The sequence below is a fragment of the Pteronotus mesoamericanus genome, unplaced genomic scaffold (genome assembly GCF_021234165.1).
Source record: "Pteronotus mesoamericanus isolate MK-2021 breed Mesoamerican mustached bat unplaced genomic scaffold, CSHL_Meso_final contig_82, whole genome shotgun sequence".
In the NCBI taxonomy this organism is placed as follows: domain Eukaryota; kingdom Metazoa; phylum Chordata; class Mammalia; order Chiroptera; family Mormoopidae; genus Pteronotus; species Pteronotus mesoamericanus.
In genome coordinates this window covers 29512146-29536183 of record NW_026555265.1, presented here as the reverse complement: position 1 = coordinate 29536183, position 24038 = coordinate 29512146, and the positions used below count along the sequence as shown (strand labels likewise).

General features: G+C 36.0%; 1 non-coding gene across 1 annotated transcript; it reads right to left on the bottom strand.

The window, feature by feature from the left end:
- Window positions 1-17259: 17259 nt before the first annotated feature.
- On the bottom strand, window positions 17260-17423 carry LOC129080030 (U1 spliceosomal RNA). The gene has a single exon (XR_008530123.1). It is a non-coding gene; the product is annotated as a U1 spliceosomal RNA (small nuclear RNA).
- Window positions 17424-24038: the final 6615 nt, after the last annotated feature.

The following is a 24038-nucleotide window of genomic DNA, read 5'->3' as shown; positions in this document are numbered from 1 at the left end:
AAGAATATCAAAAAGTCATTTAAAGCTTTTTAAAAATAATAGAAATAGGCAAGAAATATACAAAAACAGGTTTACTTTCAACACATAATAAAGTAACAAAACAACACATCATTGTCACAGATTAATAATATTGGTAATATCAAGTAATGATGACTGCAAAAGGAATTGTGAATTCATAGACTCTTTTTCTTCATCTTCTTAAAGCAGTCCCTTTAGCATATTTTGCAATGCTGGTTTGGTGGAGATGTATTCTTTCAGCCTTCTTTTGTCTTGGAAACTTCTTATTTTTCCATTCATTTTAATTGAGATCCTTGCTGGGTAGAGCAGTCTTGGTTTCAGGCCTTTGTTTTTCATTCCTTGGAATATTTCTTGCCATTCTCTTTTGGCTTGTAGTGTTTCTGTTGAGAAATCAACTGCTAACTGTACCGGGGCTCCCTTGTATTTTACAACCTGTTTCTAACTTGCTGCCTTTAGGATTCTCTGTTTGCCTTTGAGATTTGCCATTTTAGTTATGATGTGTCTTGGAGTGAGCCCCATTGGGTTCCTCTTGAATGGTACCCTATGTGCTTCCTGGACTTGAGTGACTTTTTCTCTCCTCAGATTAAGGAAGTTTTCCATCATTACTTTTTCAGACAGGTTCTTTATCCCTTGCTCCTCTTCTTCTCCTTCTGGTATCCCTATTATATGGATATTATTACGTTCAGGTTGTCCTACGTTTGTCTCAATGTCTCTTCATTCTTTTCGAGTCTTTTTTCATGTTCTTGCTTTTTCTGGGAGCTTTTTTCTACCTTACCCTCCAGCTCACTGATTCGTTCCTCAGCTTCATCTAGCCTGCTTTTGATTCTTTCTACTGTGTTCTTTAATTCAGAAATTATATTCTTCTTATCTCTTATTGATAGTTTCTATGTCTTTTTTCATGATGATATAGTTTGAAGTAAGTTCCTTGTAGTTTCCCTGTAGTTTGTTTGTAATTCTCTCTGAGCTCTCTGAGCTCATTGAACTTCCTTAGAACTGTTGTTTGGAACACAATATCTGATAGTTTACTTGCCTCTATTTCTTTTAATTCTCTTTCTGGAGATTCCTCCTTTCCCTTCGACTGGGGGGTATTTGTCTTCCCATTATTTGTGAGACTCTTCTTCTTTGCTTCTGCTTCTTATATTGACCTGCCTTGATTTCCTGACTTTGTGGTATGAGCTTCTATGTTAGGAAACTCTTGCTTTTTCTTCCTGGATCTGCTTCTGATGATTCATATGTTGAACCTGTATGACCTTAGGCAGTCTGTTTGAGCCTTCCAGGAATCTGCTGTCTGTGGCTGTCTCCTTCAGTTGTTAATCTAGTCACTCTACACTTATCTGTCAGGCTTAGGCACCACAGGTTGGGGCAGAGTCCCTCCTGGGGTCAGGGTTATTGGGTCCTCTCACATTGCTGCCACTCAGGGGAGTGGTCTGCCTGAGCCAGATGGCTGCTTTCATATGGGGAAGAAGTCAGCACCGGGATCCCGCTGGCTATTCTCTCCATTCTCTCCCCAAAGCCTCTGTCTCCACTCTCTCCTCAAGTGTCTCTAGACCGCTCTGCATCCCCTGTAGCCCCTATCTGTGGCTGCCTCTCTTTACTCAGCTGTCAGGCTTTAGTAACACCAGGCCAGGGCAGAGTCTCTCCTGGGGGTGGGGCTTGTGAGTCCTCTCATGCTGTTGCCGCTCAGGGGAGTGGTCTGCCTGAGCAAGATGGCTGCTGCCATCTAGAGGATGAATCAGCATCAGGATCCTGCCAGCTACTCTCTCAGTTCTCTCCCCAAAGCCTCCTTCCCCAGTGTCTCCTCAGGTGTCTCCAGACCACTCTGCCCCCTCCTTTGCTGGAGACCAGTGTAAGTGGCTGCAAATAAAAATTTATACATTGGCCCTTTAAAGGCTCTTTGTGTCTCCAGCCACCTGTCTCTGGTAGAGAGCAGCCCTGATGCTTTTCACAGCTGGTTGTTATCTGTGTACTTTTTGGGTTCTGGTGCTAGAGGCTGGAGATCCCCACTTATGGTTTAGACCCTGCTCTTCTCAGGGGGATCCCACTGGCTATTTCAATATCCCTCTGGTGCTGCAGCCCATGGGCACCCTGCCCACCTTCTAGAGTCTCTACTGCACTCCTTACTAGTTAGGTTGTGCTAATGCTGATTCTCCTTTATGTCATAGGTTATAAGACTCCTCTCTCGCAATTGTTCAGTTTTTTGTTCCAGGTGGTTTCTCTACAATTTAGTTGTAATTCCAGATTGGTCCTGGGAGGAGGTCAGTATGATTTCCATTCTCTCCTTCACCATCTTGATTTCTCCAAAATTTTAACCTTCTCTAGAAATAATATATAGCTTCATATTGGAAATATGAAGAATATGCCTAACACATATTATGACTGGGAATATTTTATGCAATTAAAGTATTTTATTTATTTTTTTTATTTATTTCCCTCACCTGAGGACATTTTTTTCATTGCTTCGAGAGAGAGAGAGAAAGAGAGAGAAAGGAGAAAGAGAAGCATCAATTGGTTGCCTCTTGGACATTCCTGGACCAGAAATCATACATACATGCTCAGATTGCAGCTCAAATCTGAAACCTAGGTAAAGTGCCCTGACTAAGAATTGAACTCACAATCCTTAATTTATGGATGCCACTCCAATCAACTGAGCCACACTGGCCAAGGCCACAATTAAAGTATGATTAAATAATAATATGAATTGTTTAACACTGTCAATTGTTCATCTCCCATGTGTGGCCCTTGTGAATAACTTGAGTACCTTTAGAACTACAGCTAAAATATGAAAAAAAATAAATAACAGGCAATTGTCTCTATTGGCGAACAGTACATTTTAAAGAAAGAACAGATTGTAATCCTTCTGAGAGAAAAAAAATTGGCAAATTTATTTGCTTTTTCTTTACTGTTGTTCAAAATTGGACTGACTCTTTGAAGTAATAGCCATTCAAATATCGGCAACAGCTAAATCCTCAAACTGTCATTGATATTGGCCATAGTCACATTATATTTCAGGGACACAAGGTCAATGATGTAAAGAACAATTTCCCTAGGGCCTAAAGGGAGTTAGTCATGAGAATAAATGTTTAGGATTATGAAAAGTTCTGAGCTGGTGTGAAGTGCTAAGTCCTAAGTCATAGAGGCACTCATGGGTCCCTTAGTAAATTTATTTGCAGTATGTTTTTGGTACATGGAACTCTTACAATGTAGGGTCCAGAGAAGAGAACCCTTTTACTAGTTCTAAGAGTTGTATTTGTATAATATATGTTCATTTTGAATCCATTGGAAACATTCAATTTGGATGTCCAGTAAGCAGCTAAATGAGCATATGGGTCTAGAGCAAAACAGAATTAAAAATTGTCAGCATGTCAATGGTCATTCGACAAAATCATCTCTTCAGCTAGCCAGTCGATTGAAGTTCTCATTACCAAGTTCACTGACCAGAGGTTCTCAGAGGGTGAAGTACAAATTGAATGAGTCTCTAGAGCTTAATAGCAAGGTTTTTTGTTGTTGCTAACTGCAGTATTTATCTCTGTTACTATGAAGATTGCAGTCTACTAGGAGAGATAGGTATTGAATGCTAAAAAGAGGAAAAATAAAATAAAGGGCTAACTTAATTTCGGCTATTTAGGGAAATTCTTCCTGAAGGAATGCATAATGTAGAAACTGATGCTTGAAAAATGAAGAGAACTTAGCTAGGTGGAAAGGGGGCATAACTCAAGCATGAAACGAGTTATTTAAGGCACTGAAAAAAGACATGGATAGTATATAAAGATTAAAGTGATAAGCTGGTATTACATTGAGTATCTTGTGAGTTCTGCTAGAGATCACAGAAACTATATTAAAGACAATCAGATGTTACCAAAGTATATTGGTGGGAAGTACACGATGAATTTTGAGTTTTAAACATTTTTATTCTGGCTCCTGTGTTGAAGGGTGGTAAGAGTGAAGAACTCCTAGAAAACAATTAGAATACTCTTGAAGTCAAGAGAACATTGGGTTTTGGATTGAGATGGTGATAGTAAAAATAGACATAAGAGATCAGAGTAAAGAAATTATTTAGGAAGTAGAATTGATAAGACATGATGGGTTAAGAAGGCAATGTCCAATATGGCACCTGGTATCCTAGTCCAAGCTGTTGTACAGATGGGTTATAATTTACTAAGTAAAAGATTTTGGACAAGAAGGAAGATAACTGGCTTAGATGTGTTTGTGTAATTTGAGGTGCCTCTGTCTAAGTGGAGTGGTCACCAGGCAATTATACATGTGTTTTGGAGATCAAAAAAGGGTCTTAATGAAAGACATAAATTTATTGATCAGGTAATAAACCTTGTTTAAGAGGGGAATGTTCAAGATGATATCTAGTCAATTCTTAGCTCAATTTCTATTATGTTCATTGCCTGTTTTCCTATATAGTCAAAAAAGCACTGGAATATCTTCATATTTTGCCTAGTTCTCATACACCTAGCTGATCTATGTATTTCCAATTTAATCTTTAATTTTTATTAATAGTTCACATAAAAGATCTGCAAAATATAGTGTCATATCCTGAATGCCTCTTACAAACACACTTAAGTTTAATATAACATTTTACTATGTTTCCCTCCTGATTAGTGCTAGCCATTATATATTAGAAAGCCAACCAAATGATTAAAAGACATGTAAGAGTTAAAATTGGTTAATTTTAGTTTTGTAGAAAATCAATGCCATTTAATATTTTATTTACTTGAAAAAATAGAATACAAAGATACTCTACTTAGGATGAAATAATAAGGTATATATTCATGAAACAATTAGATGCCATTTAATGCTCAAAATCTAATGATTTGTTAAATGTATTTTCTTAGACAATTCTTTTTGCTTTTTCTCTATTTCACAAAAGGTAGTTATTTTGTATTTAATAAAGAGAAAAATCATATTGTTGTAAGACACAATGCTGTTATCTATTTTAAAATTCCAACTGAACCAGCTGAAAGATATTAAAAATAAGTTACTAGCATGCAATTACCATAGGTAGATATTGTGCTGTCACCAAAAAATAATGGGTGAATGGCAGATGAAGTGCACAGTTGATGAGGTGCTATTTGTAGCCCAGAAGATGGTTCCTGATAAATCATAAACTATATAATTAAGATAAAAAAATATGCACATTGAGAGGCTTGTTTCATATTTATCACATGAGGATGGATATTATTTGTTCTATGACGTCTTTACTAAAAAATTGAAATACTTCAGTTTTTCAGTATTCTTATGCCTTTTAATCAAGGCAATGATTTATATTGTTATGCTTCTGCCTGTGAAAGCAGCTATGGGATTGTGTGCAAATGGTATTTGTTGAGGCTTTAGGCTGTATCAGTCCCATTTCTGTACATCACCACCACTGCTCTCCCCTTCCTAGTCATGTGCATCATATTTCTTTTTTAGACATAACCTCTGTACCTCTGTGGGACTAAACCTGGAAGTTTGTTAGCTTTTTTTAATACCTTAAATTCTGATAACAAAATACCATATTTTAGAAAGAAGTAAAAGTTCCCAATTTTTAACAAGCATTTGAAGATTAGAGTTTATATGTCTTCTATTGTTATTAATGCAACAAAAATTGATAAAGCGAACATCCAACAGCATTCCTATGCCTAGGGATTCATTGACAAGAGGGGAAGACCAATGTGTAAATTACATAAACATTTACACACAACACATATGAAAAAGCAAGTGGGCAAAACAATATTTTATTTAAAAAGCCATAAGCTTTTTAAGCAGAGACCCTTATCCATGTGAGCTGGAATAGGGGCCTGATATTCATATATATGAGACCAAAATGATTGTGCTGGAGTTAGTCGAAGGGTTTCACTTGACAAGTTATGTTGTGTGAGTCTTGAAAATTAAAAATAATAAGAATGGGGAAGTGTTTGAGAATTAAATAAAGACAAAATGATGAAAAATGTGAAAGAAAAAAAATAAGTGCCACATATGCTTGCATTTTGTCTAATCACAAGTAGCAGGGGTTTTACAAAGAGTAAAGAGAGTGTGGGAAGTTTGCAAAGAAATAATTCTGGAATTTTCTCATTCTAAAAAAGGTTTCTAATTAATAACAATATGTATCTTTTGGGGTGACTGAAAAAAGATATAACACTGAATTTTACAGTTTCATCATCCTCACAGATTCCAGATCACTTCAGGCTTCTCTCTTCACAATTCCATGGACAGTTGATAATAGATGCAGGACAGAATTAAATGGCTTCATATTTTGCATTGCACAATGGAAGAAAGGAGAACTGAAAGGGAAAGATAGATTTCTTCATCTTACAGAGAAAGGCTTCATAACATGCTGACTTGATAGAAAAATATATAATATAAAGAAAAATGCTAAATTAGGCAGTGTGAAGTTACTACTTATCTATAATAATAAAAATTGCTAATGTAAGAAAATTAAGAAATCAATAAGAAGTGGTAAGTCATGTAATTTAGAGATATGGACATAACATCAGGTCTAAACTAGAAACAGTTAAATAACTGAAATGATTTCCTTTGTATTGCAGAACTTTGTATCTGGAAAAGTGAGATTTATTACACACTCTTTTTTATTTGCTATTTTATATGTGTAAGTGTATTAAAAACCTATACTAACCAATACAACTAGTAAAAATTACACAGTCTATAGAAATAAAAAGGGAGATTTTTACTGCCAGTTATTTAAAGTAAAAATAAGATTGCTGTACATTTTGAAGATACTTATTACCTTTTTCTGTTTTCTCTTAATATCAAGTGTAAGACACAATATTATATTATAAAATGGGTTTTGTCTCTTTTATCAGAGAAATTGGACTCATTGGAGCAATTCTTACTCAGATGAGACTGATTTTTCGGATCCCAGTATTTGTCCTGCTTTATGTTTACAGTCAAAAATAGAGTGAACCACATGAATTCCACTTGTCTAAGACTTTTGACCCAATAAGAATGGTAATTTAGCTGTATAAAACCTTTGCTCTACTTTCTATGTCTCCTTCCCTACAAAACAAAACTAATCTCAAAGGCAACCTTGCCAAAGGTTAAGTTCCCATGAGTATACTATTGTCTGCAATAGAGAAGGGTACTAAAATATGAGACAATAAATCTGAGTATCTCCTCCTTTTTATGTATGTAGTCTTTTGAAAGGTATGGTGCTAGCAAGTATTGGCAATTTTGGCTTTTGATTTACAGTTTCAACCTCAACCTGTCTGCTGGGTTGAGGTTCCAAACTAATTGAACATGATGACTGTCAGTTCTTAGTATTAAGCTTCCTAGAAAACATGTATTATGTTTTGTTCAAAGGTCTACATTTTTCCTTTTAATTACCAAAGTCTGTTTTCAAACAGAAAAATGTAAAATAACTTTTCATTCCACTTGTTAAACACCCCCTGCAACATGCCAAAATCTGGTAAGGCCAACATTTAATTTTAGTAAATATATCTGACATCTACTCTGTTCTTCATTAAAGGATGATTAATATATTGTAGGCCTTTTGCACAAATATTTAGTATTGATCACCTTAAAATGAGTTCAAATTAACATGAGAGTTTTTAAATTTTTATTTATTTATTTATTTTTTCTTTTCAACACCTCTGTCAATTTATTTTTTTTTATTTATTTTTCAAATACATTTGTCTCTGCCTACCCCCCCACCACTTTCCCTTGCCCCCTCCCACCTTCCCTCCCTCAGCTCTTCCCCTTTGGTTTTGGTTAAAAAATGCACATATCTTAGTCTGCCTGTGGTCTTACTGAATCATAAATGCTCAGGGTGAAGCACAGACATCTGTTTTATATTTAGTAAGATCTCTTTGTAATTTTCCAGTATTTCCAAGTCTTTAGAGTCCCTTCTGCAAAGTACAGTCTTGTCTCTGAGCTTGATCTGTAGCAAATATGCAACTTAAAACAAGACTAATTTTTTCTATTTATTTACTTGTTTATTCAACACAAATAATAGATATCTTATAATTGGGGGCACTTTATTAAGTCCTAGCTAGACACATGATCAAATGAAGTTTCTACCTCTTGGGGTGAGGCAGGGTCTTAGGCAAATAGAGCAGAAGGACATTTATAAATTATCTTGGCAATTTAGTGTGATTCATATAGACAATTATATAGTTAATTTCCCCATTGCACACTCTATAAGATTGGGAGAAATGACATAATGCGTATCGATGTGAATTATAAATTCATATACTTCTAAAGCTTCAGGCAAAGCTGAGAGATAACAGTTACTGTTACTTAGATTGAAATCCTAGTTGGACAAATAGCATATTTTTATCTGGTTTGTACAATTTCTAGTTCAACTCAGAAGAGCCAATCTCATCAAGGAGTGAGCATTTTTATAGTTCACATGTAAGGCTACCAAATATGCCATTTTATTCTGATGACAAAGCAACTCAATTCCAACTACTAAACTGCTAAATTTGCCTCTGTCATTTCCATTTCCTCTGCAATTTAGGGATTGTGACTAATAATCAGAGCAAAATTGCAGTGGCTCTTGAAAAAGCCCAGATGCATTGGTCAGATTTTTTCCCCCTGAATTCAGGAGGTAGTTTCTCTATCATAGGAGGAAAAGAACAAAACTATATATATGTATCTATATATCTATGTATATATATCTTAGTTATTTCTGATTTTAAATACTTTTCTTTAGAAGAAAATATAAAACAAACTTTTTATGTTGTTTTCTCTTTAATATTCTAACCTCTTCATGAAAACAAGAAATTTTCACCATAAAGCCATTTTCTGATTATACTATATAAGTATAGTGTATATATTTATTGTGTATATATATATACACCAGTTATGAAAGCCCCAATAAGCTACATATCTATGTCTATTCATAATTCATAATGAAAGTGTCTCTTTGAATAGACAATAATGAAAGAATGTTTCATTGAATAGAAAAGCCTGAATGAAAGAATGATTGTTTGAATAGCAAAGCTTGGCAAATTCCATGGCTTTCAAGTCCCCTCCCTTTTTTTTCCTGATTTCCTTTCACAACTTATCTCTAATACCTACCTGCAGTGGTGATTGTCTTAGAATAGTTCAAGATTGCCCCTTTATTGCCAGCCAATTAGGTGTTCCATGAATATTGGGGAGTGGGTGGTAAAAGGGGATAAATGGTAATGGGAAAAATGCAATAAAAATAAATAAATTTTAAAAAAAGAAATGTAAAAGAAAACAGTATATGTATGTGCTACCTAAGAGTTACTAACATCCAATATTAGCACACAATTAATACTTTAAAAAGATAAATGTCATTACCAAAAAATAAATGTTCATTATCTCTGTCAGCATAAGATACATCCAAACCTGTAAGAATTTTTTAAGAGCTTATTTGAATCAAATTGACAATTGCCAGGAAACAAGCCTGAATGGATTGAGAAAATGCTCTGGAAAATGGCAGTTTTTCCCTTTATTTTATACATTACAATCAAAAGGGAAGATGTGAATGGGTTACCTGAAATCCATTGGTGATAGATGAGGGAGGTGGAGACAGGGAAGCAAAGGAGGGGTCGGGGGTGGCACCTTTGAAATTGGATAAAAAGAAAAGTGACAGACACATACCATATTTTGCTGTGTATATTGTGCACCCACATTTTTGGCCCAAATTTCAGGAAAAAAAATCTTTTTAAAATTCAATTATTTATATTTAAATACTTGCTTTTTATATTATAAAAGAATTTTAGCATTTATTTTTTTAACATATTATGGTACCTGAAATTTTATGTAACAAAATAATTACAAAACACAAGAACAAATACAAGGTAGAAGAAATTTTATGTACTGGTAACAAATTTACAATATTTATGCATCACAGAAGGCCAAGAACTCTTCATCACTGTCAGTATCAGAAGTATCGTCTTCAATTTCTACATTGCTGGTGTCTTCTGAAGAGTCACTTTCCTCATACTGGTAAATTTCATCATCCTCAGTTTCATCCGTAGCATTACTGATGCTGCCTTTGTTAAACGATTTTACGACCACTTTCCTCCTGACACCATTCCATGATCTTAGGATCCAATCACAAACTTGGGCAATGGATGCTTTCTTGATCCTGCCTGTAGGTGTTGGTGTTTAATCATTACCAGCTGACTGTACTTACTCTTTCTTTAATAGGGCCTTACTGAGCTTGTTTCCTGGTACATCAAGAGCTTGCAGTCAGCTGGTTAGCCCATCAGGCATCACAGCAAGTTGAGTTTTCAAATCCACTGCAATTGCTTTTGCACTTTGTGTGAAATGGGCTTTGTAGTGATCAAAAGCAAGCAAAGCTGGTTTTTTAAGTAGTCCTCCAGGCCTTTGTGACCAGACTTTGTTAAACCAAATTTTCATGCCTCCTTCATTCATCCATCCTTTTTCATGCACATGGGCCAATAACTCCACTTGGAATCTTTTCTTTTGGAAACATTTTTCTTTTAAAGATGATCATAGGTAGGAGCTTTGTCCCATCTGCACGACAGGCTAGAACAACAGTGAAATGTGTTTTCTCACAACTAGTTTTAACAGTCATTATCTTTGCTCCTTTGATATCCACAGTTCTGTTGAATGGTACATCAAATGTGAGTGGGACCTCATCCATATTGGTGATTTGGGACAGCTCAAAGTTGTGTTTTGAAGATTAATAAACTAAGAATGAAATTCCAAAACTTGATTCACATAGGCTGCCGGAAGTTTGGGGGCAAGTTTCGTTCATGCCCTCATGCTCAAACCTTTTTTCTTCATAAAGTTAAAGCACCATTTAGATATCCTTGAGAAATCATCAATGATTTTTTTTTCTAATGCAATCCTTTTACCATCTTCTTGTATCATCTTGGTCAAAACAGAGATCCCAGTTTGATGCTGCTCTGGGATCCAGGTCTTCACCTCCTGCTCCACCTCTGTCCACATTGGAGGTTTCCCCTGCATTGTTTTCTGTCTGAGCATCTCAAGCAGCTTTTCTTCCTGTTGCCTCCACAATCTGACAACACTCTCTGTGGGAGGAGGTCCAAAGTGTCTCTCAACAGTTCTGTTGCCAAGCTTTTTAGCATATTTAATAACTCTTAGCTTAAATCTTGCAGTGTAAGAAAACCATTTTGACATTTTCCAAGGGATTTCCCAGTAATTTCTCCCACCTAAAGTGTACAAAGAAAAATGTTGCACTGTTCACCCTGTGGTAATAAAGTCGGCATCACCTATCTTAGAAAGCAGATAATAATCGGCACCCTCTATCTTACTCTGGATAACAATACATTGCTCTTCATTTCATTTAATGGAATCGTTGGCCAAAAGTGCTTTCCTTGCACATTCGTCCTAAGTTCAGAAAAACGAATTATCGTATTCTAGGGTATTATTTTGCATATGGATATTGTTATTGCTTTCTGTTGTTATACTTTTAACACATAAACATAAATGAAATAAAAACATTTATACAGATCTGGAATTTGAATCACACATGTATAATGCACAACCTTAATTTTTCCTTAAAATATTTGGGCAAGAAAAGTGCACATTATACACGGCAAATTACACTACTTCTTCTACACAGGTGGGTACAGGATAGTTAAGAGTCAAAACAATTATTGATAACAATAACAATGAGTGGATATGTGGTCTCCCTCTGGTTCTGTGTCAGTGTTTTGAGGTGTCTGGAAATTACTCTGATTTCCCAAGGGTATGTCATCGTAGATACAAAAAGATGATAGGCTCAGTTAAGGTAAAGACTGACTTTTGTCGGGGAAGATTTCTGGCCTAGGACATGACTACCCACCATGACTTGATTTGAGTTAGAAAGTTTTCATTTCAGACCATCCACTGTGGTTACTTTTGTCTCTGAGTTTGTGAGGCCACCATGAAGGCCTCCCCTGAACTTGTCAGGTTTAGTGTGTGTCTTCTTTTTTTCCACACAAGGAAGGGCTTAGCATAGAAGAAGCAACAGGAGAGCCCAGGCTGGGCTGCCTTAACTCACTGGGAAACAAGAGAGGAGGGGACCTTGGGGACAGGTTCAAGGGATTAGCTTGGGATGAGCTTCTGCTGCCCCTTGTTCATTGAAAGTTTTCCTTTCTTAATGTGAACATCATTTATGACTATAAGTCATAAAACTTCCTAAAAAGGAACTAATATTATTGGGATTATTTACTTTGATTATGATTTCTTGGTGTACATGCCATCTTTAGATGTCATATTATACTCTTGTAGCATCTAGAATACCCTTTTTATATTTTCACTACTCTTATGGATAAACTTTGGCATATACACATAATTATACTTAATTATAACTTCATTATTTTTCTAATGTTGATATATATGTAATATAATTAATGAATAAAATAACATCCTAGCTTTTCAAATTCTATATATGTAATAATTGTAATATTAAATTAATAATTTGATTTCAATATAAGATACAAAATACAGTAAAATTTTATGCATATGGATCTGGGTTGAGACACAATCAGGTGTTACACAATTTAGATTGTATGGAAAGACATCTTGAGGCTTGCAAATTACAATCCAGAAAACAAAGGTTTTAAGTGACATCTTTGTAACTTCTGGTTTCCAGGTCAGGTAAATTGTGAAGGCTTTGTTTAATAAACATTGCATAATGAAGAGCTTAAGGAATCTTCGTTATTGTACTCTATCTCATACTTGTATAAAAGAATATTTCCTTAGAAATTTTATAACTTCATTGCACAGTGTCTGATATATAGTGACTATGATAGACACTGGTAGAGTATGGTAGTGACTATATACCAGAGACTGTGCAATGAAGTTTAAATAAATTTTCTTATTCATTCCTCAAATTGATTTTATAATATAACCACTATTATCACACCATTTTATATAAGGGGAAAATGAGGGCTTTAAAAAATTTAATAGCTTGTCCAAAATTTCCTTGCAGACACCAAAACAATAACTCTAAGACACAAAGTTGAGGACACAGTAGTCTCTTCATCATAGCACTTTTGATTCAAATAGTATTTAAAAATAAAATTCCAAAAAATGATCAGAGGTTTCTAAAATCTCACCAAGTAGGAAAGTATGTTATAGTTCATCTATAGGACTCTCCTGCGCTGTTTATTCTGATTCTAGTTAGTCCTTAGGGACCACTTTGGAGCATGCTCTCTTTCCTTTTATATGAAAACTTGTTTATTTGCAGGAAGTTTTAAGTCCTGTCTCTCTTTTTGGCAGAAATAATCCCCATTATTCTTATAAGATGTGGTGTCTTACCTTCTCAGTCTTTAGGAAGTTTGCTTCTGATGTGCGGTTGTTTGCTAATGCCTTTACAATGGGACAATGGGAGAGTTAAAATAAGAAACTATTAAAGGCATCAGAATAAATTAAAGAACATGAGATCTTGATGATAGATGGATGTCAGCAGAAAATAAGGCCTAATAGAAGAAAAAGAAAAGATTACTAAAAAAATACACTTCAAATATTGGCTTAGTGCTGGTCTAGCCAATACATCTTAAAATTAGTTTTATGCTTCCTTTTCTTGATTCCTGAGTCATGCACAGAATATAATTATTTTGTAGTGGGGAAATTGTTCTTGTTTGCCTAATATTCTTTACCTTAATGTTTTAGGATACTTTCCTAATGTATTTTTATCTTTTCTATTAAAGTAAAATTATAAGAGCATTTGAGGCTCTTGTTACACGTAAATGCAAGCCCTGGCGAAAGAACGCTATAACTTATTAATGTATTGATTTACCTATTTTAAAATAACAGGTAAATGTTACAAAAGCCATTCCAGTTTTACTTCACTCATTTCATTAGGCACAGAATTTAAATTGTTCACTGATATTTTACCTAGCTCATAGTCTTAATTATTAACTTAATGTTTCATGTTTTCAATTTTACAAATATAATAGAAAGGTAGATTTGAATTGTTCTGGTATTCAAAGAAACATATAGCTTACTAAAAGATATCACTAATAGCTAATTAATAGTGTAAATATGAGCAATGACACATCAATATAATTCACATTCTCTAAGAAGTCACAAAGAGAAAATTTCATATGAATTGTATAACAAGAAGTCTCCCTGAGTTGAAGAGAAATGAATATAAGACTATTTATGGCTTCACATGGAACCAATCACCAAAAATAAGAAAGTATCATGAGGCGACGTTAGAATTTAAGTTGTTTTTAAAAGGCCATATACTTGAACAGTAATCATGAACAGTTAAAGCAGATAAGATCGTTCATTCAATTAAAAAATTATAAAACCTCCTACTCTGTTCAAGGTGTGGCCCTGAGCAGTTGGGACATAAAGATGAGTAAGGAATGATTCTTACGTGGAAGATTTAGTGTGGGACATTAATAATTTTAGTCCAATTTGATTAGTGCGATGAGGAGAACTGAAGAGGCCTTGAGAGCAAGGAAGAAAGAACCCTAATCTAGTGAGCATGTTCTTAAGAAGCTAAGGTTGTACAAGGTCTACTGTGAGTAAATTATGTGTACCTCAAACTACATGTAACATTGATTGAAAACTTCATGTGTACATGGTAAATTTTGGAATTCTATTTTGTTTGCTATTTTATTTCCAGTGCCTATTATAGTGCCTGACGTGCAAAAGTTGCTCAAAAATATATTTGGTGGAAAAAAATTACTTTTCCCTGTGACAATTCACTAAATAATTCATCAATACATTAATTATTCATTTAGAATATTTAATCCACCCACTAAAATTACAAACTTTGGGATCTATATAGCTGTTCATTGGAATGAGTGAAATTATATTTATACTAAACCAAGCTACCAAACTGTTGGAAACATCACCTCCTGAAGTGGAAAATATTCTTGAGTCATTATTACTTTAGTCCCATATGGGAATGAATGATAAATTATAAATACAAAACTAGAACTGCACAGATTCACTGGGGTTTGTAGATGAGAAAGTAAGTAGAATCAGTACAAAAACAACCATGAGCTCCTCTGATTGGAGAGACCTGAAATGCAAAGGAAAGGCCGAAAACATTAGCCACTCAATTTGTTATTCTTTTACATTTGTTTGCTCAGTCATTTCCGTTTGGTGTTAATATAAATTAGAATTAAAAAGATGATTTTAAAAATTAATAAAAACTTTTCCCTAAGTGCCAGAACAATAAATAATTACTGGATGTTCTCCTAGGCCTTATAGAAGCTGAGAGATTCCTAACAGAAATACATGAGCTCTTGAGGATTAATTAAAATAAAAGTAAAATTTAAAGTTCATTTGACCAGCTTCGATATCTTGGCAAATGTAAATAATGCTGCAGTGAACATCGTGGTGCTTATGTTCTTTCAAATTAGTGTTTTGGGCTCCTTCAGACATATTCTCAGAAGTGGGACTGATGGCTCAAAAGGCAGATCCATTTTTAATTTTTTGAGGTATCTATACAGCTTTCCACAATGGCTGTACCAGTCTGCATTCCCATCAACAGTGCAAAAGCATTCCCTTTCTCCACATCCTTGCCAGCATTTGTTGTTTGTTGATTTATTGGAAATAGCCATTCTGACAGGTGTGAGATGGTATCTCACTGTGGTTTTAATTTGCATTTCTCTGATGATTAGTGACATTGAGCATCTTTTCATATGTCCATTGGCCATCTGTATGTCCTCTTTGAAGACATGTCTATTCAGGCCATTAGCCCATTTTTAAATTGGGTTGTTTGTTCTTTAGGTGTTGAGTTTTGTAAGCACTTTGTAAATTTTGGATATTAATCCCTTATCAGAGGTATTGGTAAATATGTTCTCCCATTCTGTGGATTGTTTTTATTATGTTGATGATTTCCTTTGCGGTGCAGAAAATTTCTAGTTTGATATAGTCCCATTTGTTTATTTTTTCTTTAGTTTCCCATGCTTGGGGAGATATATCTGATAAAAAATTGCTGCAAGCAATGTCTGAGATTTTGCTGCTTATGTTTTCTTCCAGGATATTTATGATTTTGGGTCTAACATTAAAGTCTTCGATCCATTTTGAATTTATTCTTGTGTATAGTATAAGAAGGTGGTCTAGTAACATTTTTCTGCACATACCTGTCCAATTTATCCAACACCATTTATTGAATAAACTTTATTTAGCCCATTGTATGTGTTTGCTTTTTCTGTTGAATATTGACTATAAAAGTGTGGATTTATTTCTGGGCTCTCTATTCTGTTCCATTGATCTTTGTGCCTGTTTTTATGCCAGTACTGGGCTGTTTTGATTGCTATGGCCTTAGAGTACATTTCAATATTAAGTAGCATGATTTCTCCAACTTTGTTCTTTTTTCTCAGGATTGCTGTTGCTATGTGGGGTCATTTGTGGTTCCATATACATTTTTGAAAATTTTGTTCCAGTGCTTTGAAATATGCCATTGGAATCTTGATAGGAACTGCATTGAATCTATGGATTGCTTTGGGTAATATGGATGTTTTAATGATGTTAATTTTTCCTAACCATGAACACAGTATATGCTACTACTTATTTGCATCTTGTTCAATTTCTTTTTTCAGTGTCTTATAATTTTCCAAGTACAAGTCTTTTACATCCTTGGTTAGGTTTATTTCTAGGCATTTTATTCTTTTTGAATCAACTGTGAATTGGATTGTTCTCTTGATTTCCCTTTCTATTAGTTTCTTATTGGCCTATGAAAATGAAACTTATTTCTGGATAGTAATTTCATAACCAGTTATTTAGCTGAATTCATTTATCAGTTCTAGTGGTTTCTTGGTAGAGTCTTTGGGGTTCTTTACGTACAGAATCATGACATCTGTGAATAAAGACAATTTTTCTACTTCCTTTCTAATTTTGATGCCATTTATTTCTTCTTGTCTGATTGCTGTGGCTAGGACTTCAAGTACTGTGTTGAATAAGAGTGGTGAAAGCAGGCATCCCTGTGTTGTTCCCAATCTTAAGGGAATACTGTAGTTTTTGCCCAAGTGTGCATCAATAGATGAGTGGATAAAACAACTATGGGACATTTGCACAATGGAATACTACTCAACCATGAAAAAGAAGAAAATTGTATCCTTTGCAACAGTATGGATGGATCTAGAGAGCATTATGCTAAGTGAAATAAGCCAGTCAGAGAAAAAGAAGTACCATATGAATTCACTCATATGTGGAATCTAATGAACAAACTGAACATGGGGACAGCCTCATAGATGGAGAGCAAGATGACAGCTAGTGGTGAGGGTGGGTTAGGAGGTGGAATGATTGAGCAAAAAAGAAAAAGGACTCATGGACATGGACAACAGTGTGGTGATTGCTAGGGGTGCTATTTCTTTTTTGAGCCAGGGGAGAGCACTAATGCAGTACCCTACTACCACAAATTATGCAGTTGAGTTTCCCACATTTGGGAAAATTGCAGGGGTCAGCACATCAGGAGTGCAATGGACAAGCCTTGCCCTGGGAAAACGTCCTTTGTGATCATGGTATCTCCCCTGACAGGCAAATGTGCTAGGGGTGGTATTAAGGGAGCTAAAAGGTAATGTAAAAAAATAAAATAAAGATTAAAATTAATCAAAAAATACATTAAAGAATAAAAAAATTGTTTGCTTGTTTGTTTTGTTGATTAGTTTCCACTTATAGCAAAATATAACCAGAAACATTGAAATAAAGGACAAACTGACAATAACCAGAGGGTAAGGAGGAGGGAGATAACAGGAAAAAGAAGGGGTAGGGTCCTCAAGGAACATCTATAAAGGACCCATGGACAAAGCCAAACGGGGTAGGGTTGAGGATGGGTGGTGGGGGTGGGTGGGGCAGGGGAGAGTGGTGAGGGGAAATAGAGACAACTGTACTTGAACAATAAAAAAATAACAAAAATATAAAGTTTAATTTATAAAAAATGTCATTCTAGAAATATAAATACACATGAAATTGCTAGAAAGAAAGAAAAGGCAACATGGTCAAATAGCTGTCCATTAGTAACTCCCTTGTATTGAGTTTCAGTGGGAAATGTGGGAAATGTAGGAAAGGTATTTTAAGACTCCATTCAGCCTGCAATAAATCATCATGACCTTATATAAACTGTTAATTTTATTTAGGTTAAAATTTTTATGTTTTTCCTGCTTACCTGTGAGTTCACCTATCATTTTCTTTCACTATTCTATTTTTATACCTGACATATACTCACTTTAGAAAATGTTAGTCTTCCAGTCAAGATGGTGGTATAGACAGACCTAGATCACCTCTTTGAACAACCACATCAAAATTACAATGAAAATATAGAACAACTATCACTAAGAACCATCAGAAATCAAGTTGAATGGTAGCCTGACAACTACAGAGCTAAAGAAACTGCATCCATCCAGACTGGTAGTAGGGGCAGAAACACCGAATGAGCTGGTTCCACACCCACATGCGGTGGATAAAAATTTGGGAGGGATATCATGGGAGTGAGTAGACCCAACCCCACACCAGGCCCCCCAGCCCAGGGTTCCAGTGCTACGAAGATAAGTCCCCACAACTTCTAGCTGAAAATCCAGTGGTGATTTAGTCAATGGAAGAAACTTCTGGTGCCCCAAGCAGTTCCACTTAAAGAACCTATACACAGAATCACCCACACAGACTCACTCCCTTTGAGCTCCAGCACCAGGGTTGTAGCTTGAAAGGTACCAGTAGCATATTGGGAGAAATTGAAATGCTTGGCATCAGGGCAAGCAGAGACCATTGTCCCTTTTCTAAACCCTCCCCACATAGAGCCACATAGCCAGCAGTCTGGTGCCATGTCTGAGACTCCATCAACCTGGCTAACACTGTTTGACCTGCCTAGGAGATCCCCAGAGACTCTACCCTACCCACCTTACGGGCTCACTCAAGCTACTTTTCCATATGAATGGCTGGTATTGGCTCATGCTGCACAACTTCCTACATGCTCTCAAACAAGCAATAGCTGGCATCAGTGAGCCCCAGGCCCAGCACTAGCAGCAGCCAGTTTAAATTCACAACTTGGTTTCACCTGGGAATCTCCAAGCCCAGCATAAGTAGCAACCATCTCAGAGTTGCTTTATAACTTAGGCAGAGTCCCCTGGGCAAAACACAGGTGGGGACTGACCTTGTCCTTCACCACCTGAGAAACACCAGGACCAGCACACCCAGTGGACAGCTCCAGACCCTGCTCCTGCACAGCTGACCCTCCTTAGAGGGCAGAAGATAGTAGTCAGTGGTCACAGCCAGTCCTTGCAACTAACTAGCCTGGGTAAATACCTCCCATTGACTGGCTAATAGCAACCAAGTATCACCTACAAAAAAGAGGGTTTACATAGCACATACAGAGGATGTACCTCAAGTACCAGCTTGGGTGATAGGGGAAGCTGTGCCACTCTGCACCTACAGGACACCTACTATTAATATACCCCATGATAAAAGGACAGGGAGCAGTAGCAGCTCTACCTAATACATAGAAACAAACAGAAGGAGGCTGCCAAAATGAAGAGACAAAGAAACATGGCCCAAATGAAAGAATAGATCAAAATTCCAGAAAAGGAATTAAACAAAATGGAACAAAGCAATCTATCAGATGCAGAGTTCAAAACACTGGTTATAAAGATGCTGAAGGAATTTAGTGAGGACCTTGGCAGCATAAAAAAGATCCAGTCGGAAGCAAAGGATACACTAATTGAAATAAAGAACAATTTACAGGGAAATAACAGTAGAATGAATAAAGCTGAGAATCAATTCAATGATTGGGAACATAAAGAAGCAAAAAACCAATCAGAATGGCAAAAAGAAAAAAGAACTCCTCTCCCCCAAATTAGGGTAGTATAAACAGCTTCAGGGACAACTTCAAGCAGTTAACATTCACATCATAGAGGTGCCAGAAGGAGAAGAGAAAGAGCAAGAAATAGGAAATCTATTTGAAAAAATAATAAAAGAAAACTTCTCTAGTTTGGTGAAGGAAATAGACATGCAAGTCCAGGAAGCACAGAAAGTCCTGAACAAGATGGATTCAAAGAGACCTCCTCCAAGATACATCATAATTAAAATACCAAAGCTTAAAGATAGAGATTAAAAGCAGCAGGAGAAAAGCAGATAATTACCTACAAAGAAGCTCCCATAAGACTCAGCTGATTTCTTAAAAGAAACTTTTCAGGCCAGAAAGGATTGGCAAGAAATAGTCAAAGTCATGAAAAGCAGAGACCTACAGCCAAGATTGCTCTACCCTGCAAAGATACCATTTAGAATTGAAGGGCAGATAAAGAGCTTCCTAGACAAGGAAAAGCTAAAGGAATTCATCAGCACCAGGCCATTATTATATGAAATATTAAAGGGACTTATTTAAGAAAAAGAAGATCAAAACTATGAATAATAAAATGGCAATAAATACATGCTTGTCAACAATGGAATCTAAAAACCAAAGTAAACAAAGGAAAACAGAGACAGAATCATGGATACAGAGAGCATTTTGATAAGGGTGTGGCGGAGTGAAGAGGTGAGGGGATTAAGAAGTACAAATAGGTAGTTACAGAATAGCCAAGGTTATGTCAAGTACTGTACAGAAAACAGAGTAGCCAAAGAACTTATATGCATGACCCATGGACATGAACAATGGTGGGGGGATTGCCTAAGGGAGTGAGGGTTGCTGGGTTGAGGGTGACAGAGGGGTAAAAATTGGGACAAACTGTAACAGCATAATCAATAAAAAAAGAGAGCGTTATACAAAACCTGGATGGTTGCCTTGTAGAAAACATTTTCTAATTAAATGTTGAAATAGAATCTAATGTGAAAGTTATTTATCCAACTTGCCTAAGTATTTGGTATGCTCTTGCCAGTTTTGAAACTGAAGCTAGAATAACCACAGTGGTTCAGTCATATGCTTGATAACGCAGTTTATTGTGCTCATAATAAGTCTCTTTGATGGGTGCATGCATTGTTCCTTGTGTAGAAGAAAAAATTTTCATATTATCATATTTTATGCTCATCCACTGATTAATATATGATATACTGGGGCACATAAAAGACATGATCAGTGAAATTTGGCTTCTTAATTTATTACATTAAATATGACTGTTCTGATTGCAAAGATTAACAATTGTTAAGTATTAATAGAAAGTCCTTGAGTTTAGGAATTTTAGATACTTCAGCTAAAAAAAATTACCACATATGCTATGATCCTAGTTAACTTGTAATTCTGTCCTAAAAATTCTTCATCCCTGACTCATATAAATCCTTTCTGCTCAGATTCCACTTCACCATATAATTAGGACAGTCCTAACTATAGGTCATCCCACCACAGACAATAAAAACGGCTTTCAGCCATCTGTGCTTAGCAAAGTCATTTTTTCCAGTCCCTTAGTAAACCACATTTTCTAAGCAAGCAAACAATTTATGTTGATTCTATGGTCAGTAGAGTATCCATTTATATCAAAAGTCATAAATGTACATGATGAAAATTTATCCTTCAAACATCAAAAATACAGCTGATTTTGACCTGATAAAAAGCACATAGGAAAAGTTCCCAGTTGGGTTAGGCCAGAGTAGTTTCAAAATAAATGAAGAAGTCAAAAGATGGACCCTAGAACCAGCTCCTGGCCTTTGATTTTTATTTTCTTTTTTATTCATAGCCCAACAAAACAAATTTTTACAACTGAGTGGCAATTAGAGTCAAATGAAGTGACACTTTATTGTCATCAGTCTTCAAGTTCCCATTTCTTCTATCTCAACTGCTTCACTTAGTCTTTGGGTTTTCCAAACTAAATGTCTGTCATCCCTAACTTACCTCTGATTAAATTATAGCCTTTAACCTACGAGTACTGCCTTCTTGCATGACTTGATAGTTCAGTAGTCTGATTACACGTTAAGGTATTTTAATATATTAAAAGCAGAATTTTATAAAAAAAATTTTGTTCTCTCTACAAATTTTGCAACCCTACTCTCTTTTCTTACAGTAAAAACTGAAAAAAACTAATTGTAATATTAAGGTGAAATCAGACATATGAAACCACTGATCAAACTTGGTAAATCCATTTTGTTTACCAGTGGAGAAAAAGGTTTATTTAAGAAATATACAGAATGCTTTTATTTCAGCACCATTTTTTACTAAAGGAAAATGAAATTTGAAATAAGAGCATCCTATCCCAAAGTCACATGTTGAAAACTGTGCTGTAATAAGCAGATATTTAACAGAGAAAGAAACGGTATCTCGATCTCTGGCAACACTGATGTGCAAAATTAAATATTGAAGTAATAAGTAGATTGGAATCATTATTTAGGACATTAAGTTAGAATAAATTCAAAGAATCACTTGTGTGTGTCTTTCTAAGAGGGGTTGAGAATCTGTTTCAAAGTGCACAGCAAGGAGTTTCTCAGTGCTGCACTGGGAAGAACAATGGAAGCCAGAAAGATGTCCGACCCCCAAAGGAGCAGCCAGTGATTTTGTTACCGGGCAAACGGGCTTGGCCACCTGGTGCCTTCACATATGACCCAACAATTAGTGTTGAAGGAAATGTTTTTTATTAACAGGGCTCCAACCTGGAGGGGGCTGAGAGCACCCTAGCTCAGAGCCCTCCTTTTTCCACAAGACCCAGCCCTTCTCTTGCTTCCTAAAAGGCTATAGGCCAAAACCACGCCCAGAAGTTCCCCATATCCTTATCTGTCCATCAGCCGGTCATGCTAACAGATCTCCATCCTCTCTGGAATGTGCTTTTGTGAGTTTGATAGTTGCCATCTTCTCGCAGCAGCTCTTTCCTTCAGGATCTGGGGTGCGCTCTTCTCAGCCTCCATGTAGTGGTTCAGGAAAACATGTGCCGTGTTTCCCTGGAACATGGTGGTGTTCAGGGAGGCACATGCCCCAGGAGTGGCTTCTCTATACGTCCTTCAGACCTTCCAGCAGGCCTCCTCTCTCACTGCAGACTTTGTGGCTCTCTCTCCCTCCTGACCTCTATCCTACCCTAATATAAATGCTCAGTCCAGACCTTCGTATGGTGCATTAGTGTCCACCATTTTTGTCAGTTCCCCAGCATCTCTTGCCCTCTTTTTACTGCCATCTTCAGTGAGAGCAAGAGTTGCCAGTGACACAGGGGCATCTGGGGTGGGCATCTGCCCCCTGCCTCTTGCACAGGTGCTGTATGAGCTCCCCCGATTCCTGCTGTGTCATAAGTCCCTGCACATTCTCAGAGTCAGGAATATAACTTATACTGGACAGCAGCCCTCTTCTCTTCAGGAGGGCATGGCTATTCATTTGCCTGTTGTTAGGCAATGTATCTTAAACTCTGTACCATCCACTCTTCCCTTCCCTCAATCCTGCCTGTATGCAGGATTGTGGGGGTTGTTCCCCTAGTTTCAGGGGACCCATTGTCTGCACTCCATTGCAATATATCTGTGGAGAATGTCACACAGAAAATAAAATCAAATCCATGGATTCAAGAATAATGTACAGGAAAAAAACTAAAAAATTGGTGATTTTTGATGCTTGATGAAACATGGAATTCAGAGAAATATCTTTGTTCATATTTGGATTTGCTGTCAGTGTTGTATAGCTTTTGAGTTGTGTGCTTATCTTTATAAATACAACTATAGAAACATGATTTCATTTTAAAAACCATATTGCATTTAGGTAACCATTAAAAAGGTATATGAATAAATTATTTTTTGTTCAGTTACATGATTTGCAATTTAATTTTATTGTACATGTATTGCAGGGGCCCTTGTTAAAAATAAAGTTTTCTAGAGCTTTCTAAAAGTCTGATTAAGTAACCTCCTTGGAAACCACTGTTTTATATTATCAAATGTTTATAAAGTTTCCAGCATCACTTTTGTATAGAGTACACCAATACACTTACTGTCAATGTGCCTGCATGCGTCATTTGGAGTTACATTTTTCATTTGTTACTTGAAGTAGGCCTTTCTGTATTTGTATATAATGCTTAACTATTTAAAAATCTTGGATGAGGGAATAGAAACTAATGATGTTTTTCTATAAGGGAAATCAACCCCAAATAGAGTCAATGAAGACTATTAAGGCAGGTGCAGTTTGAGGGGTAATTACTAATTACAATTAAAAAAGTATACTTTTGAGATATAAAAGTAATAGGGATGGGTTTACACTCAATTACTGGACAAATGTTTAA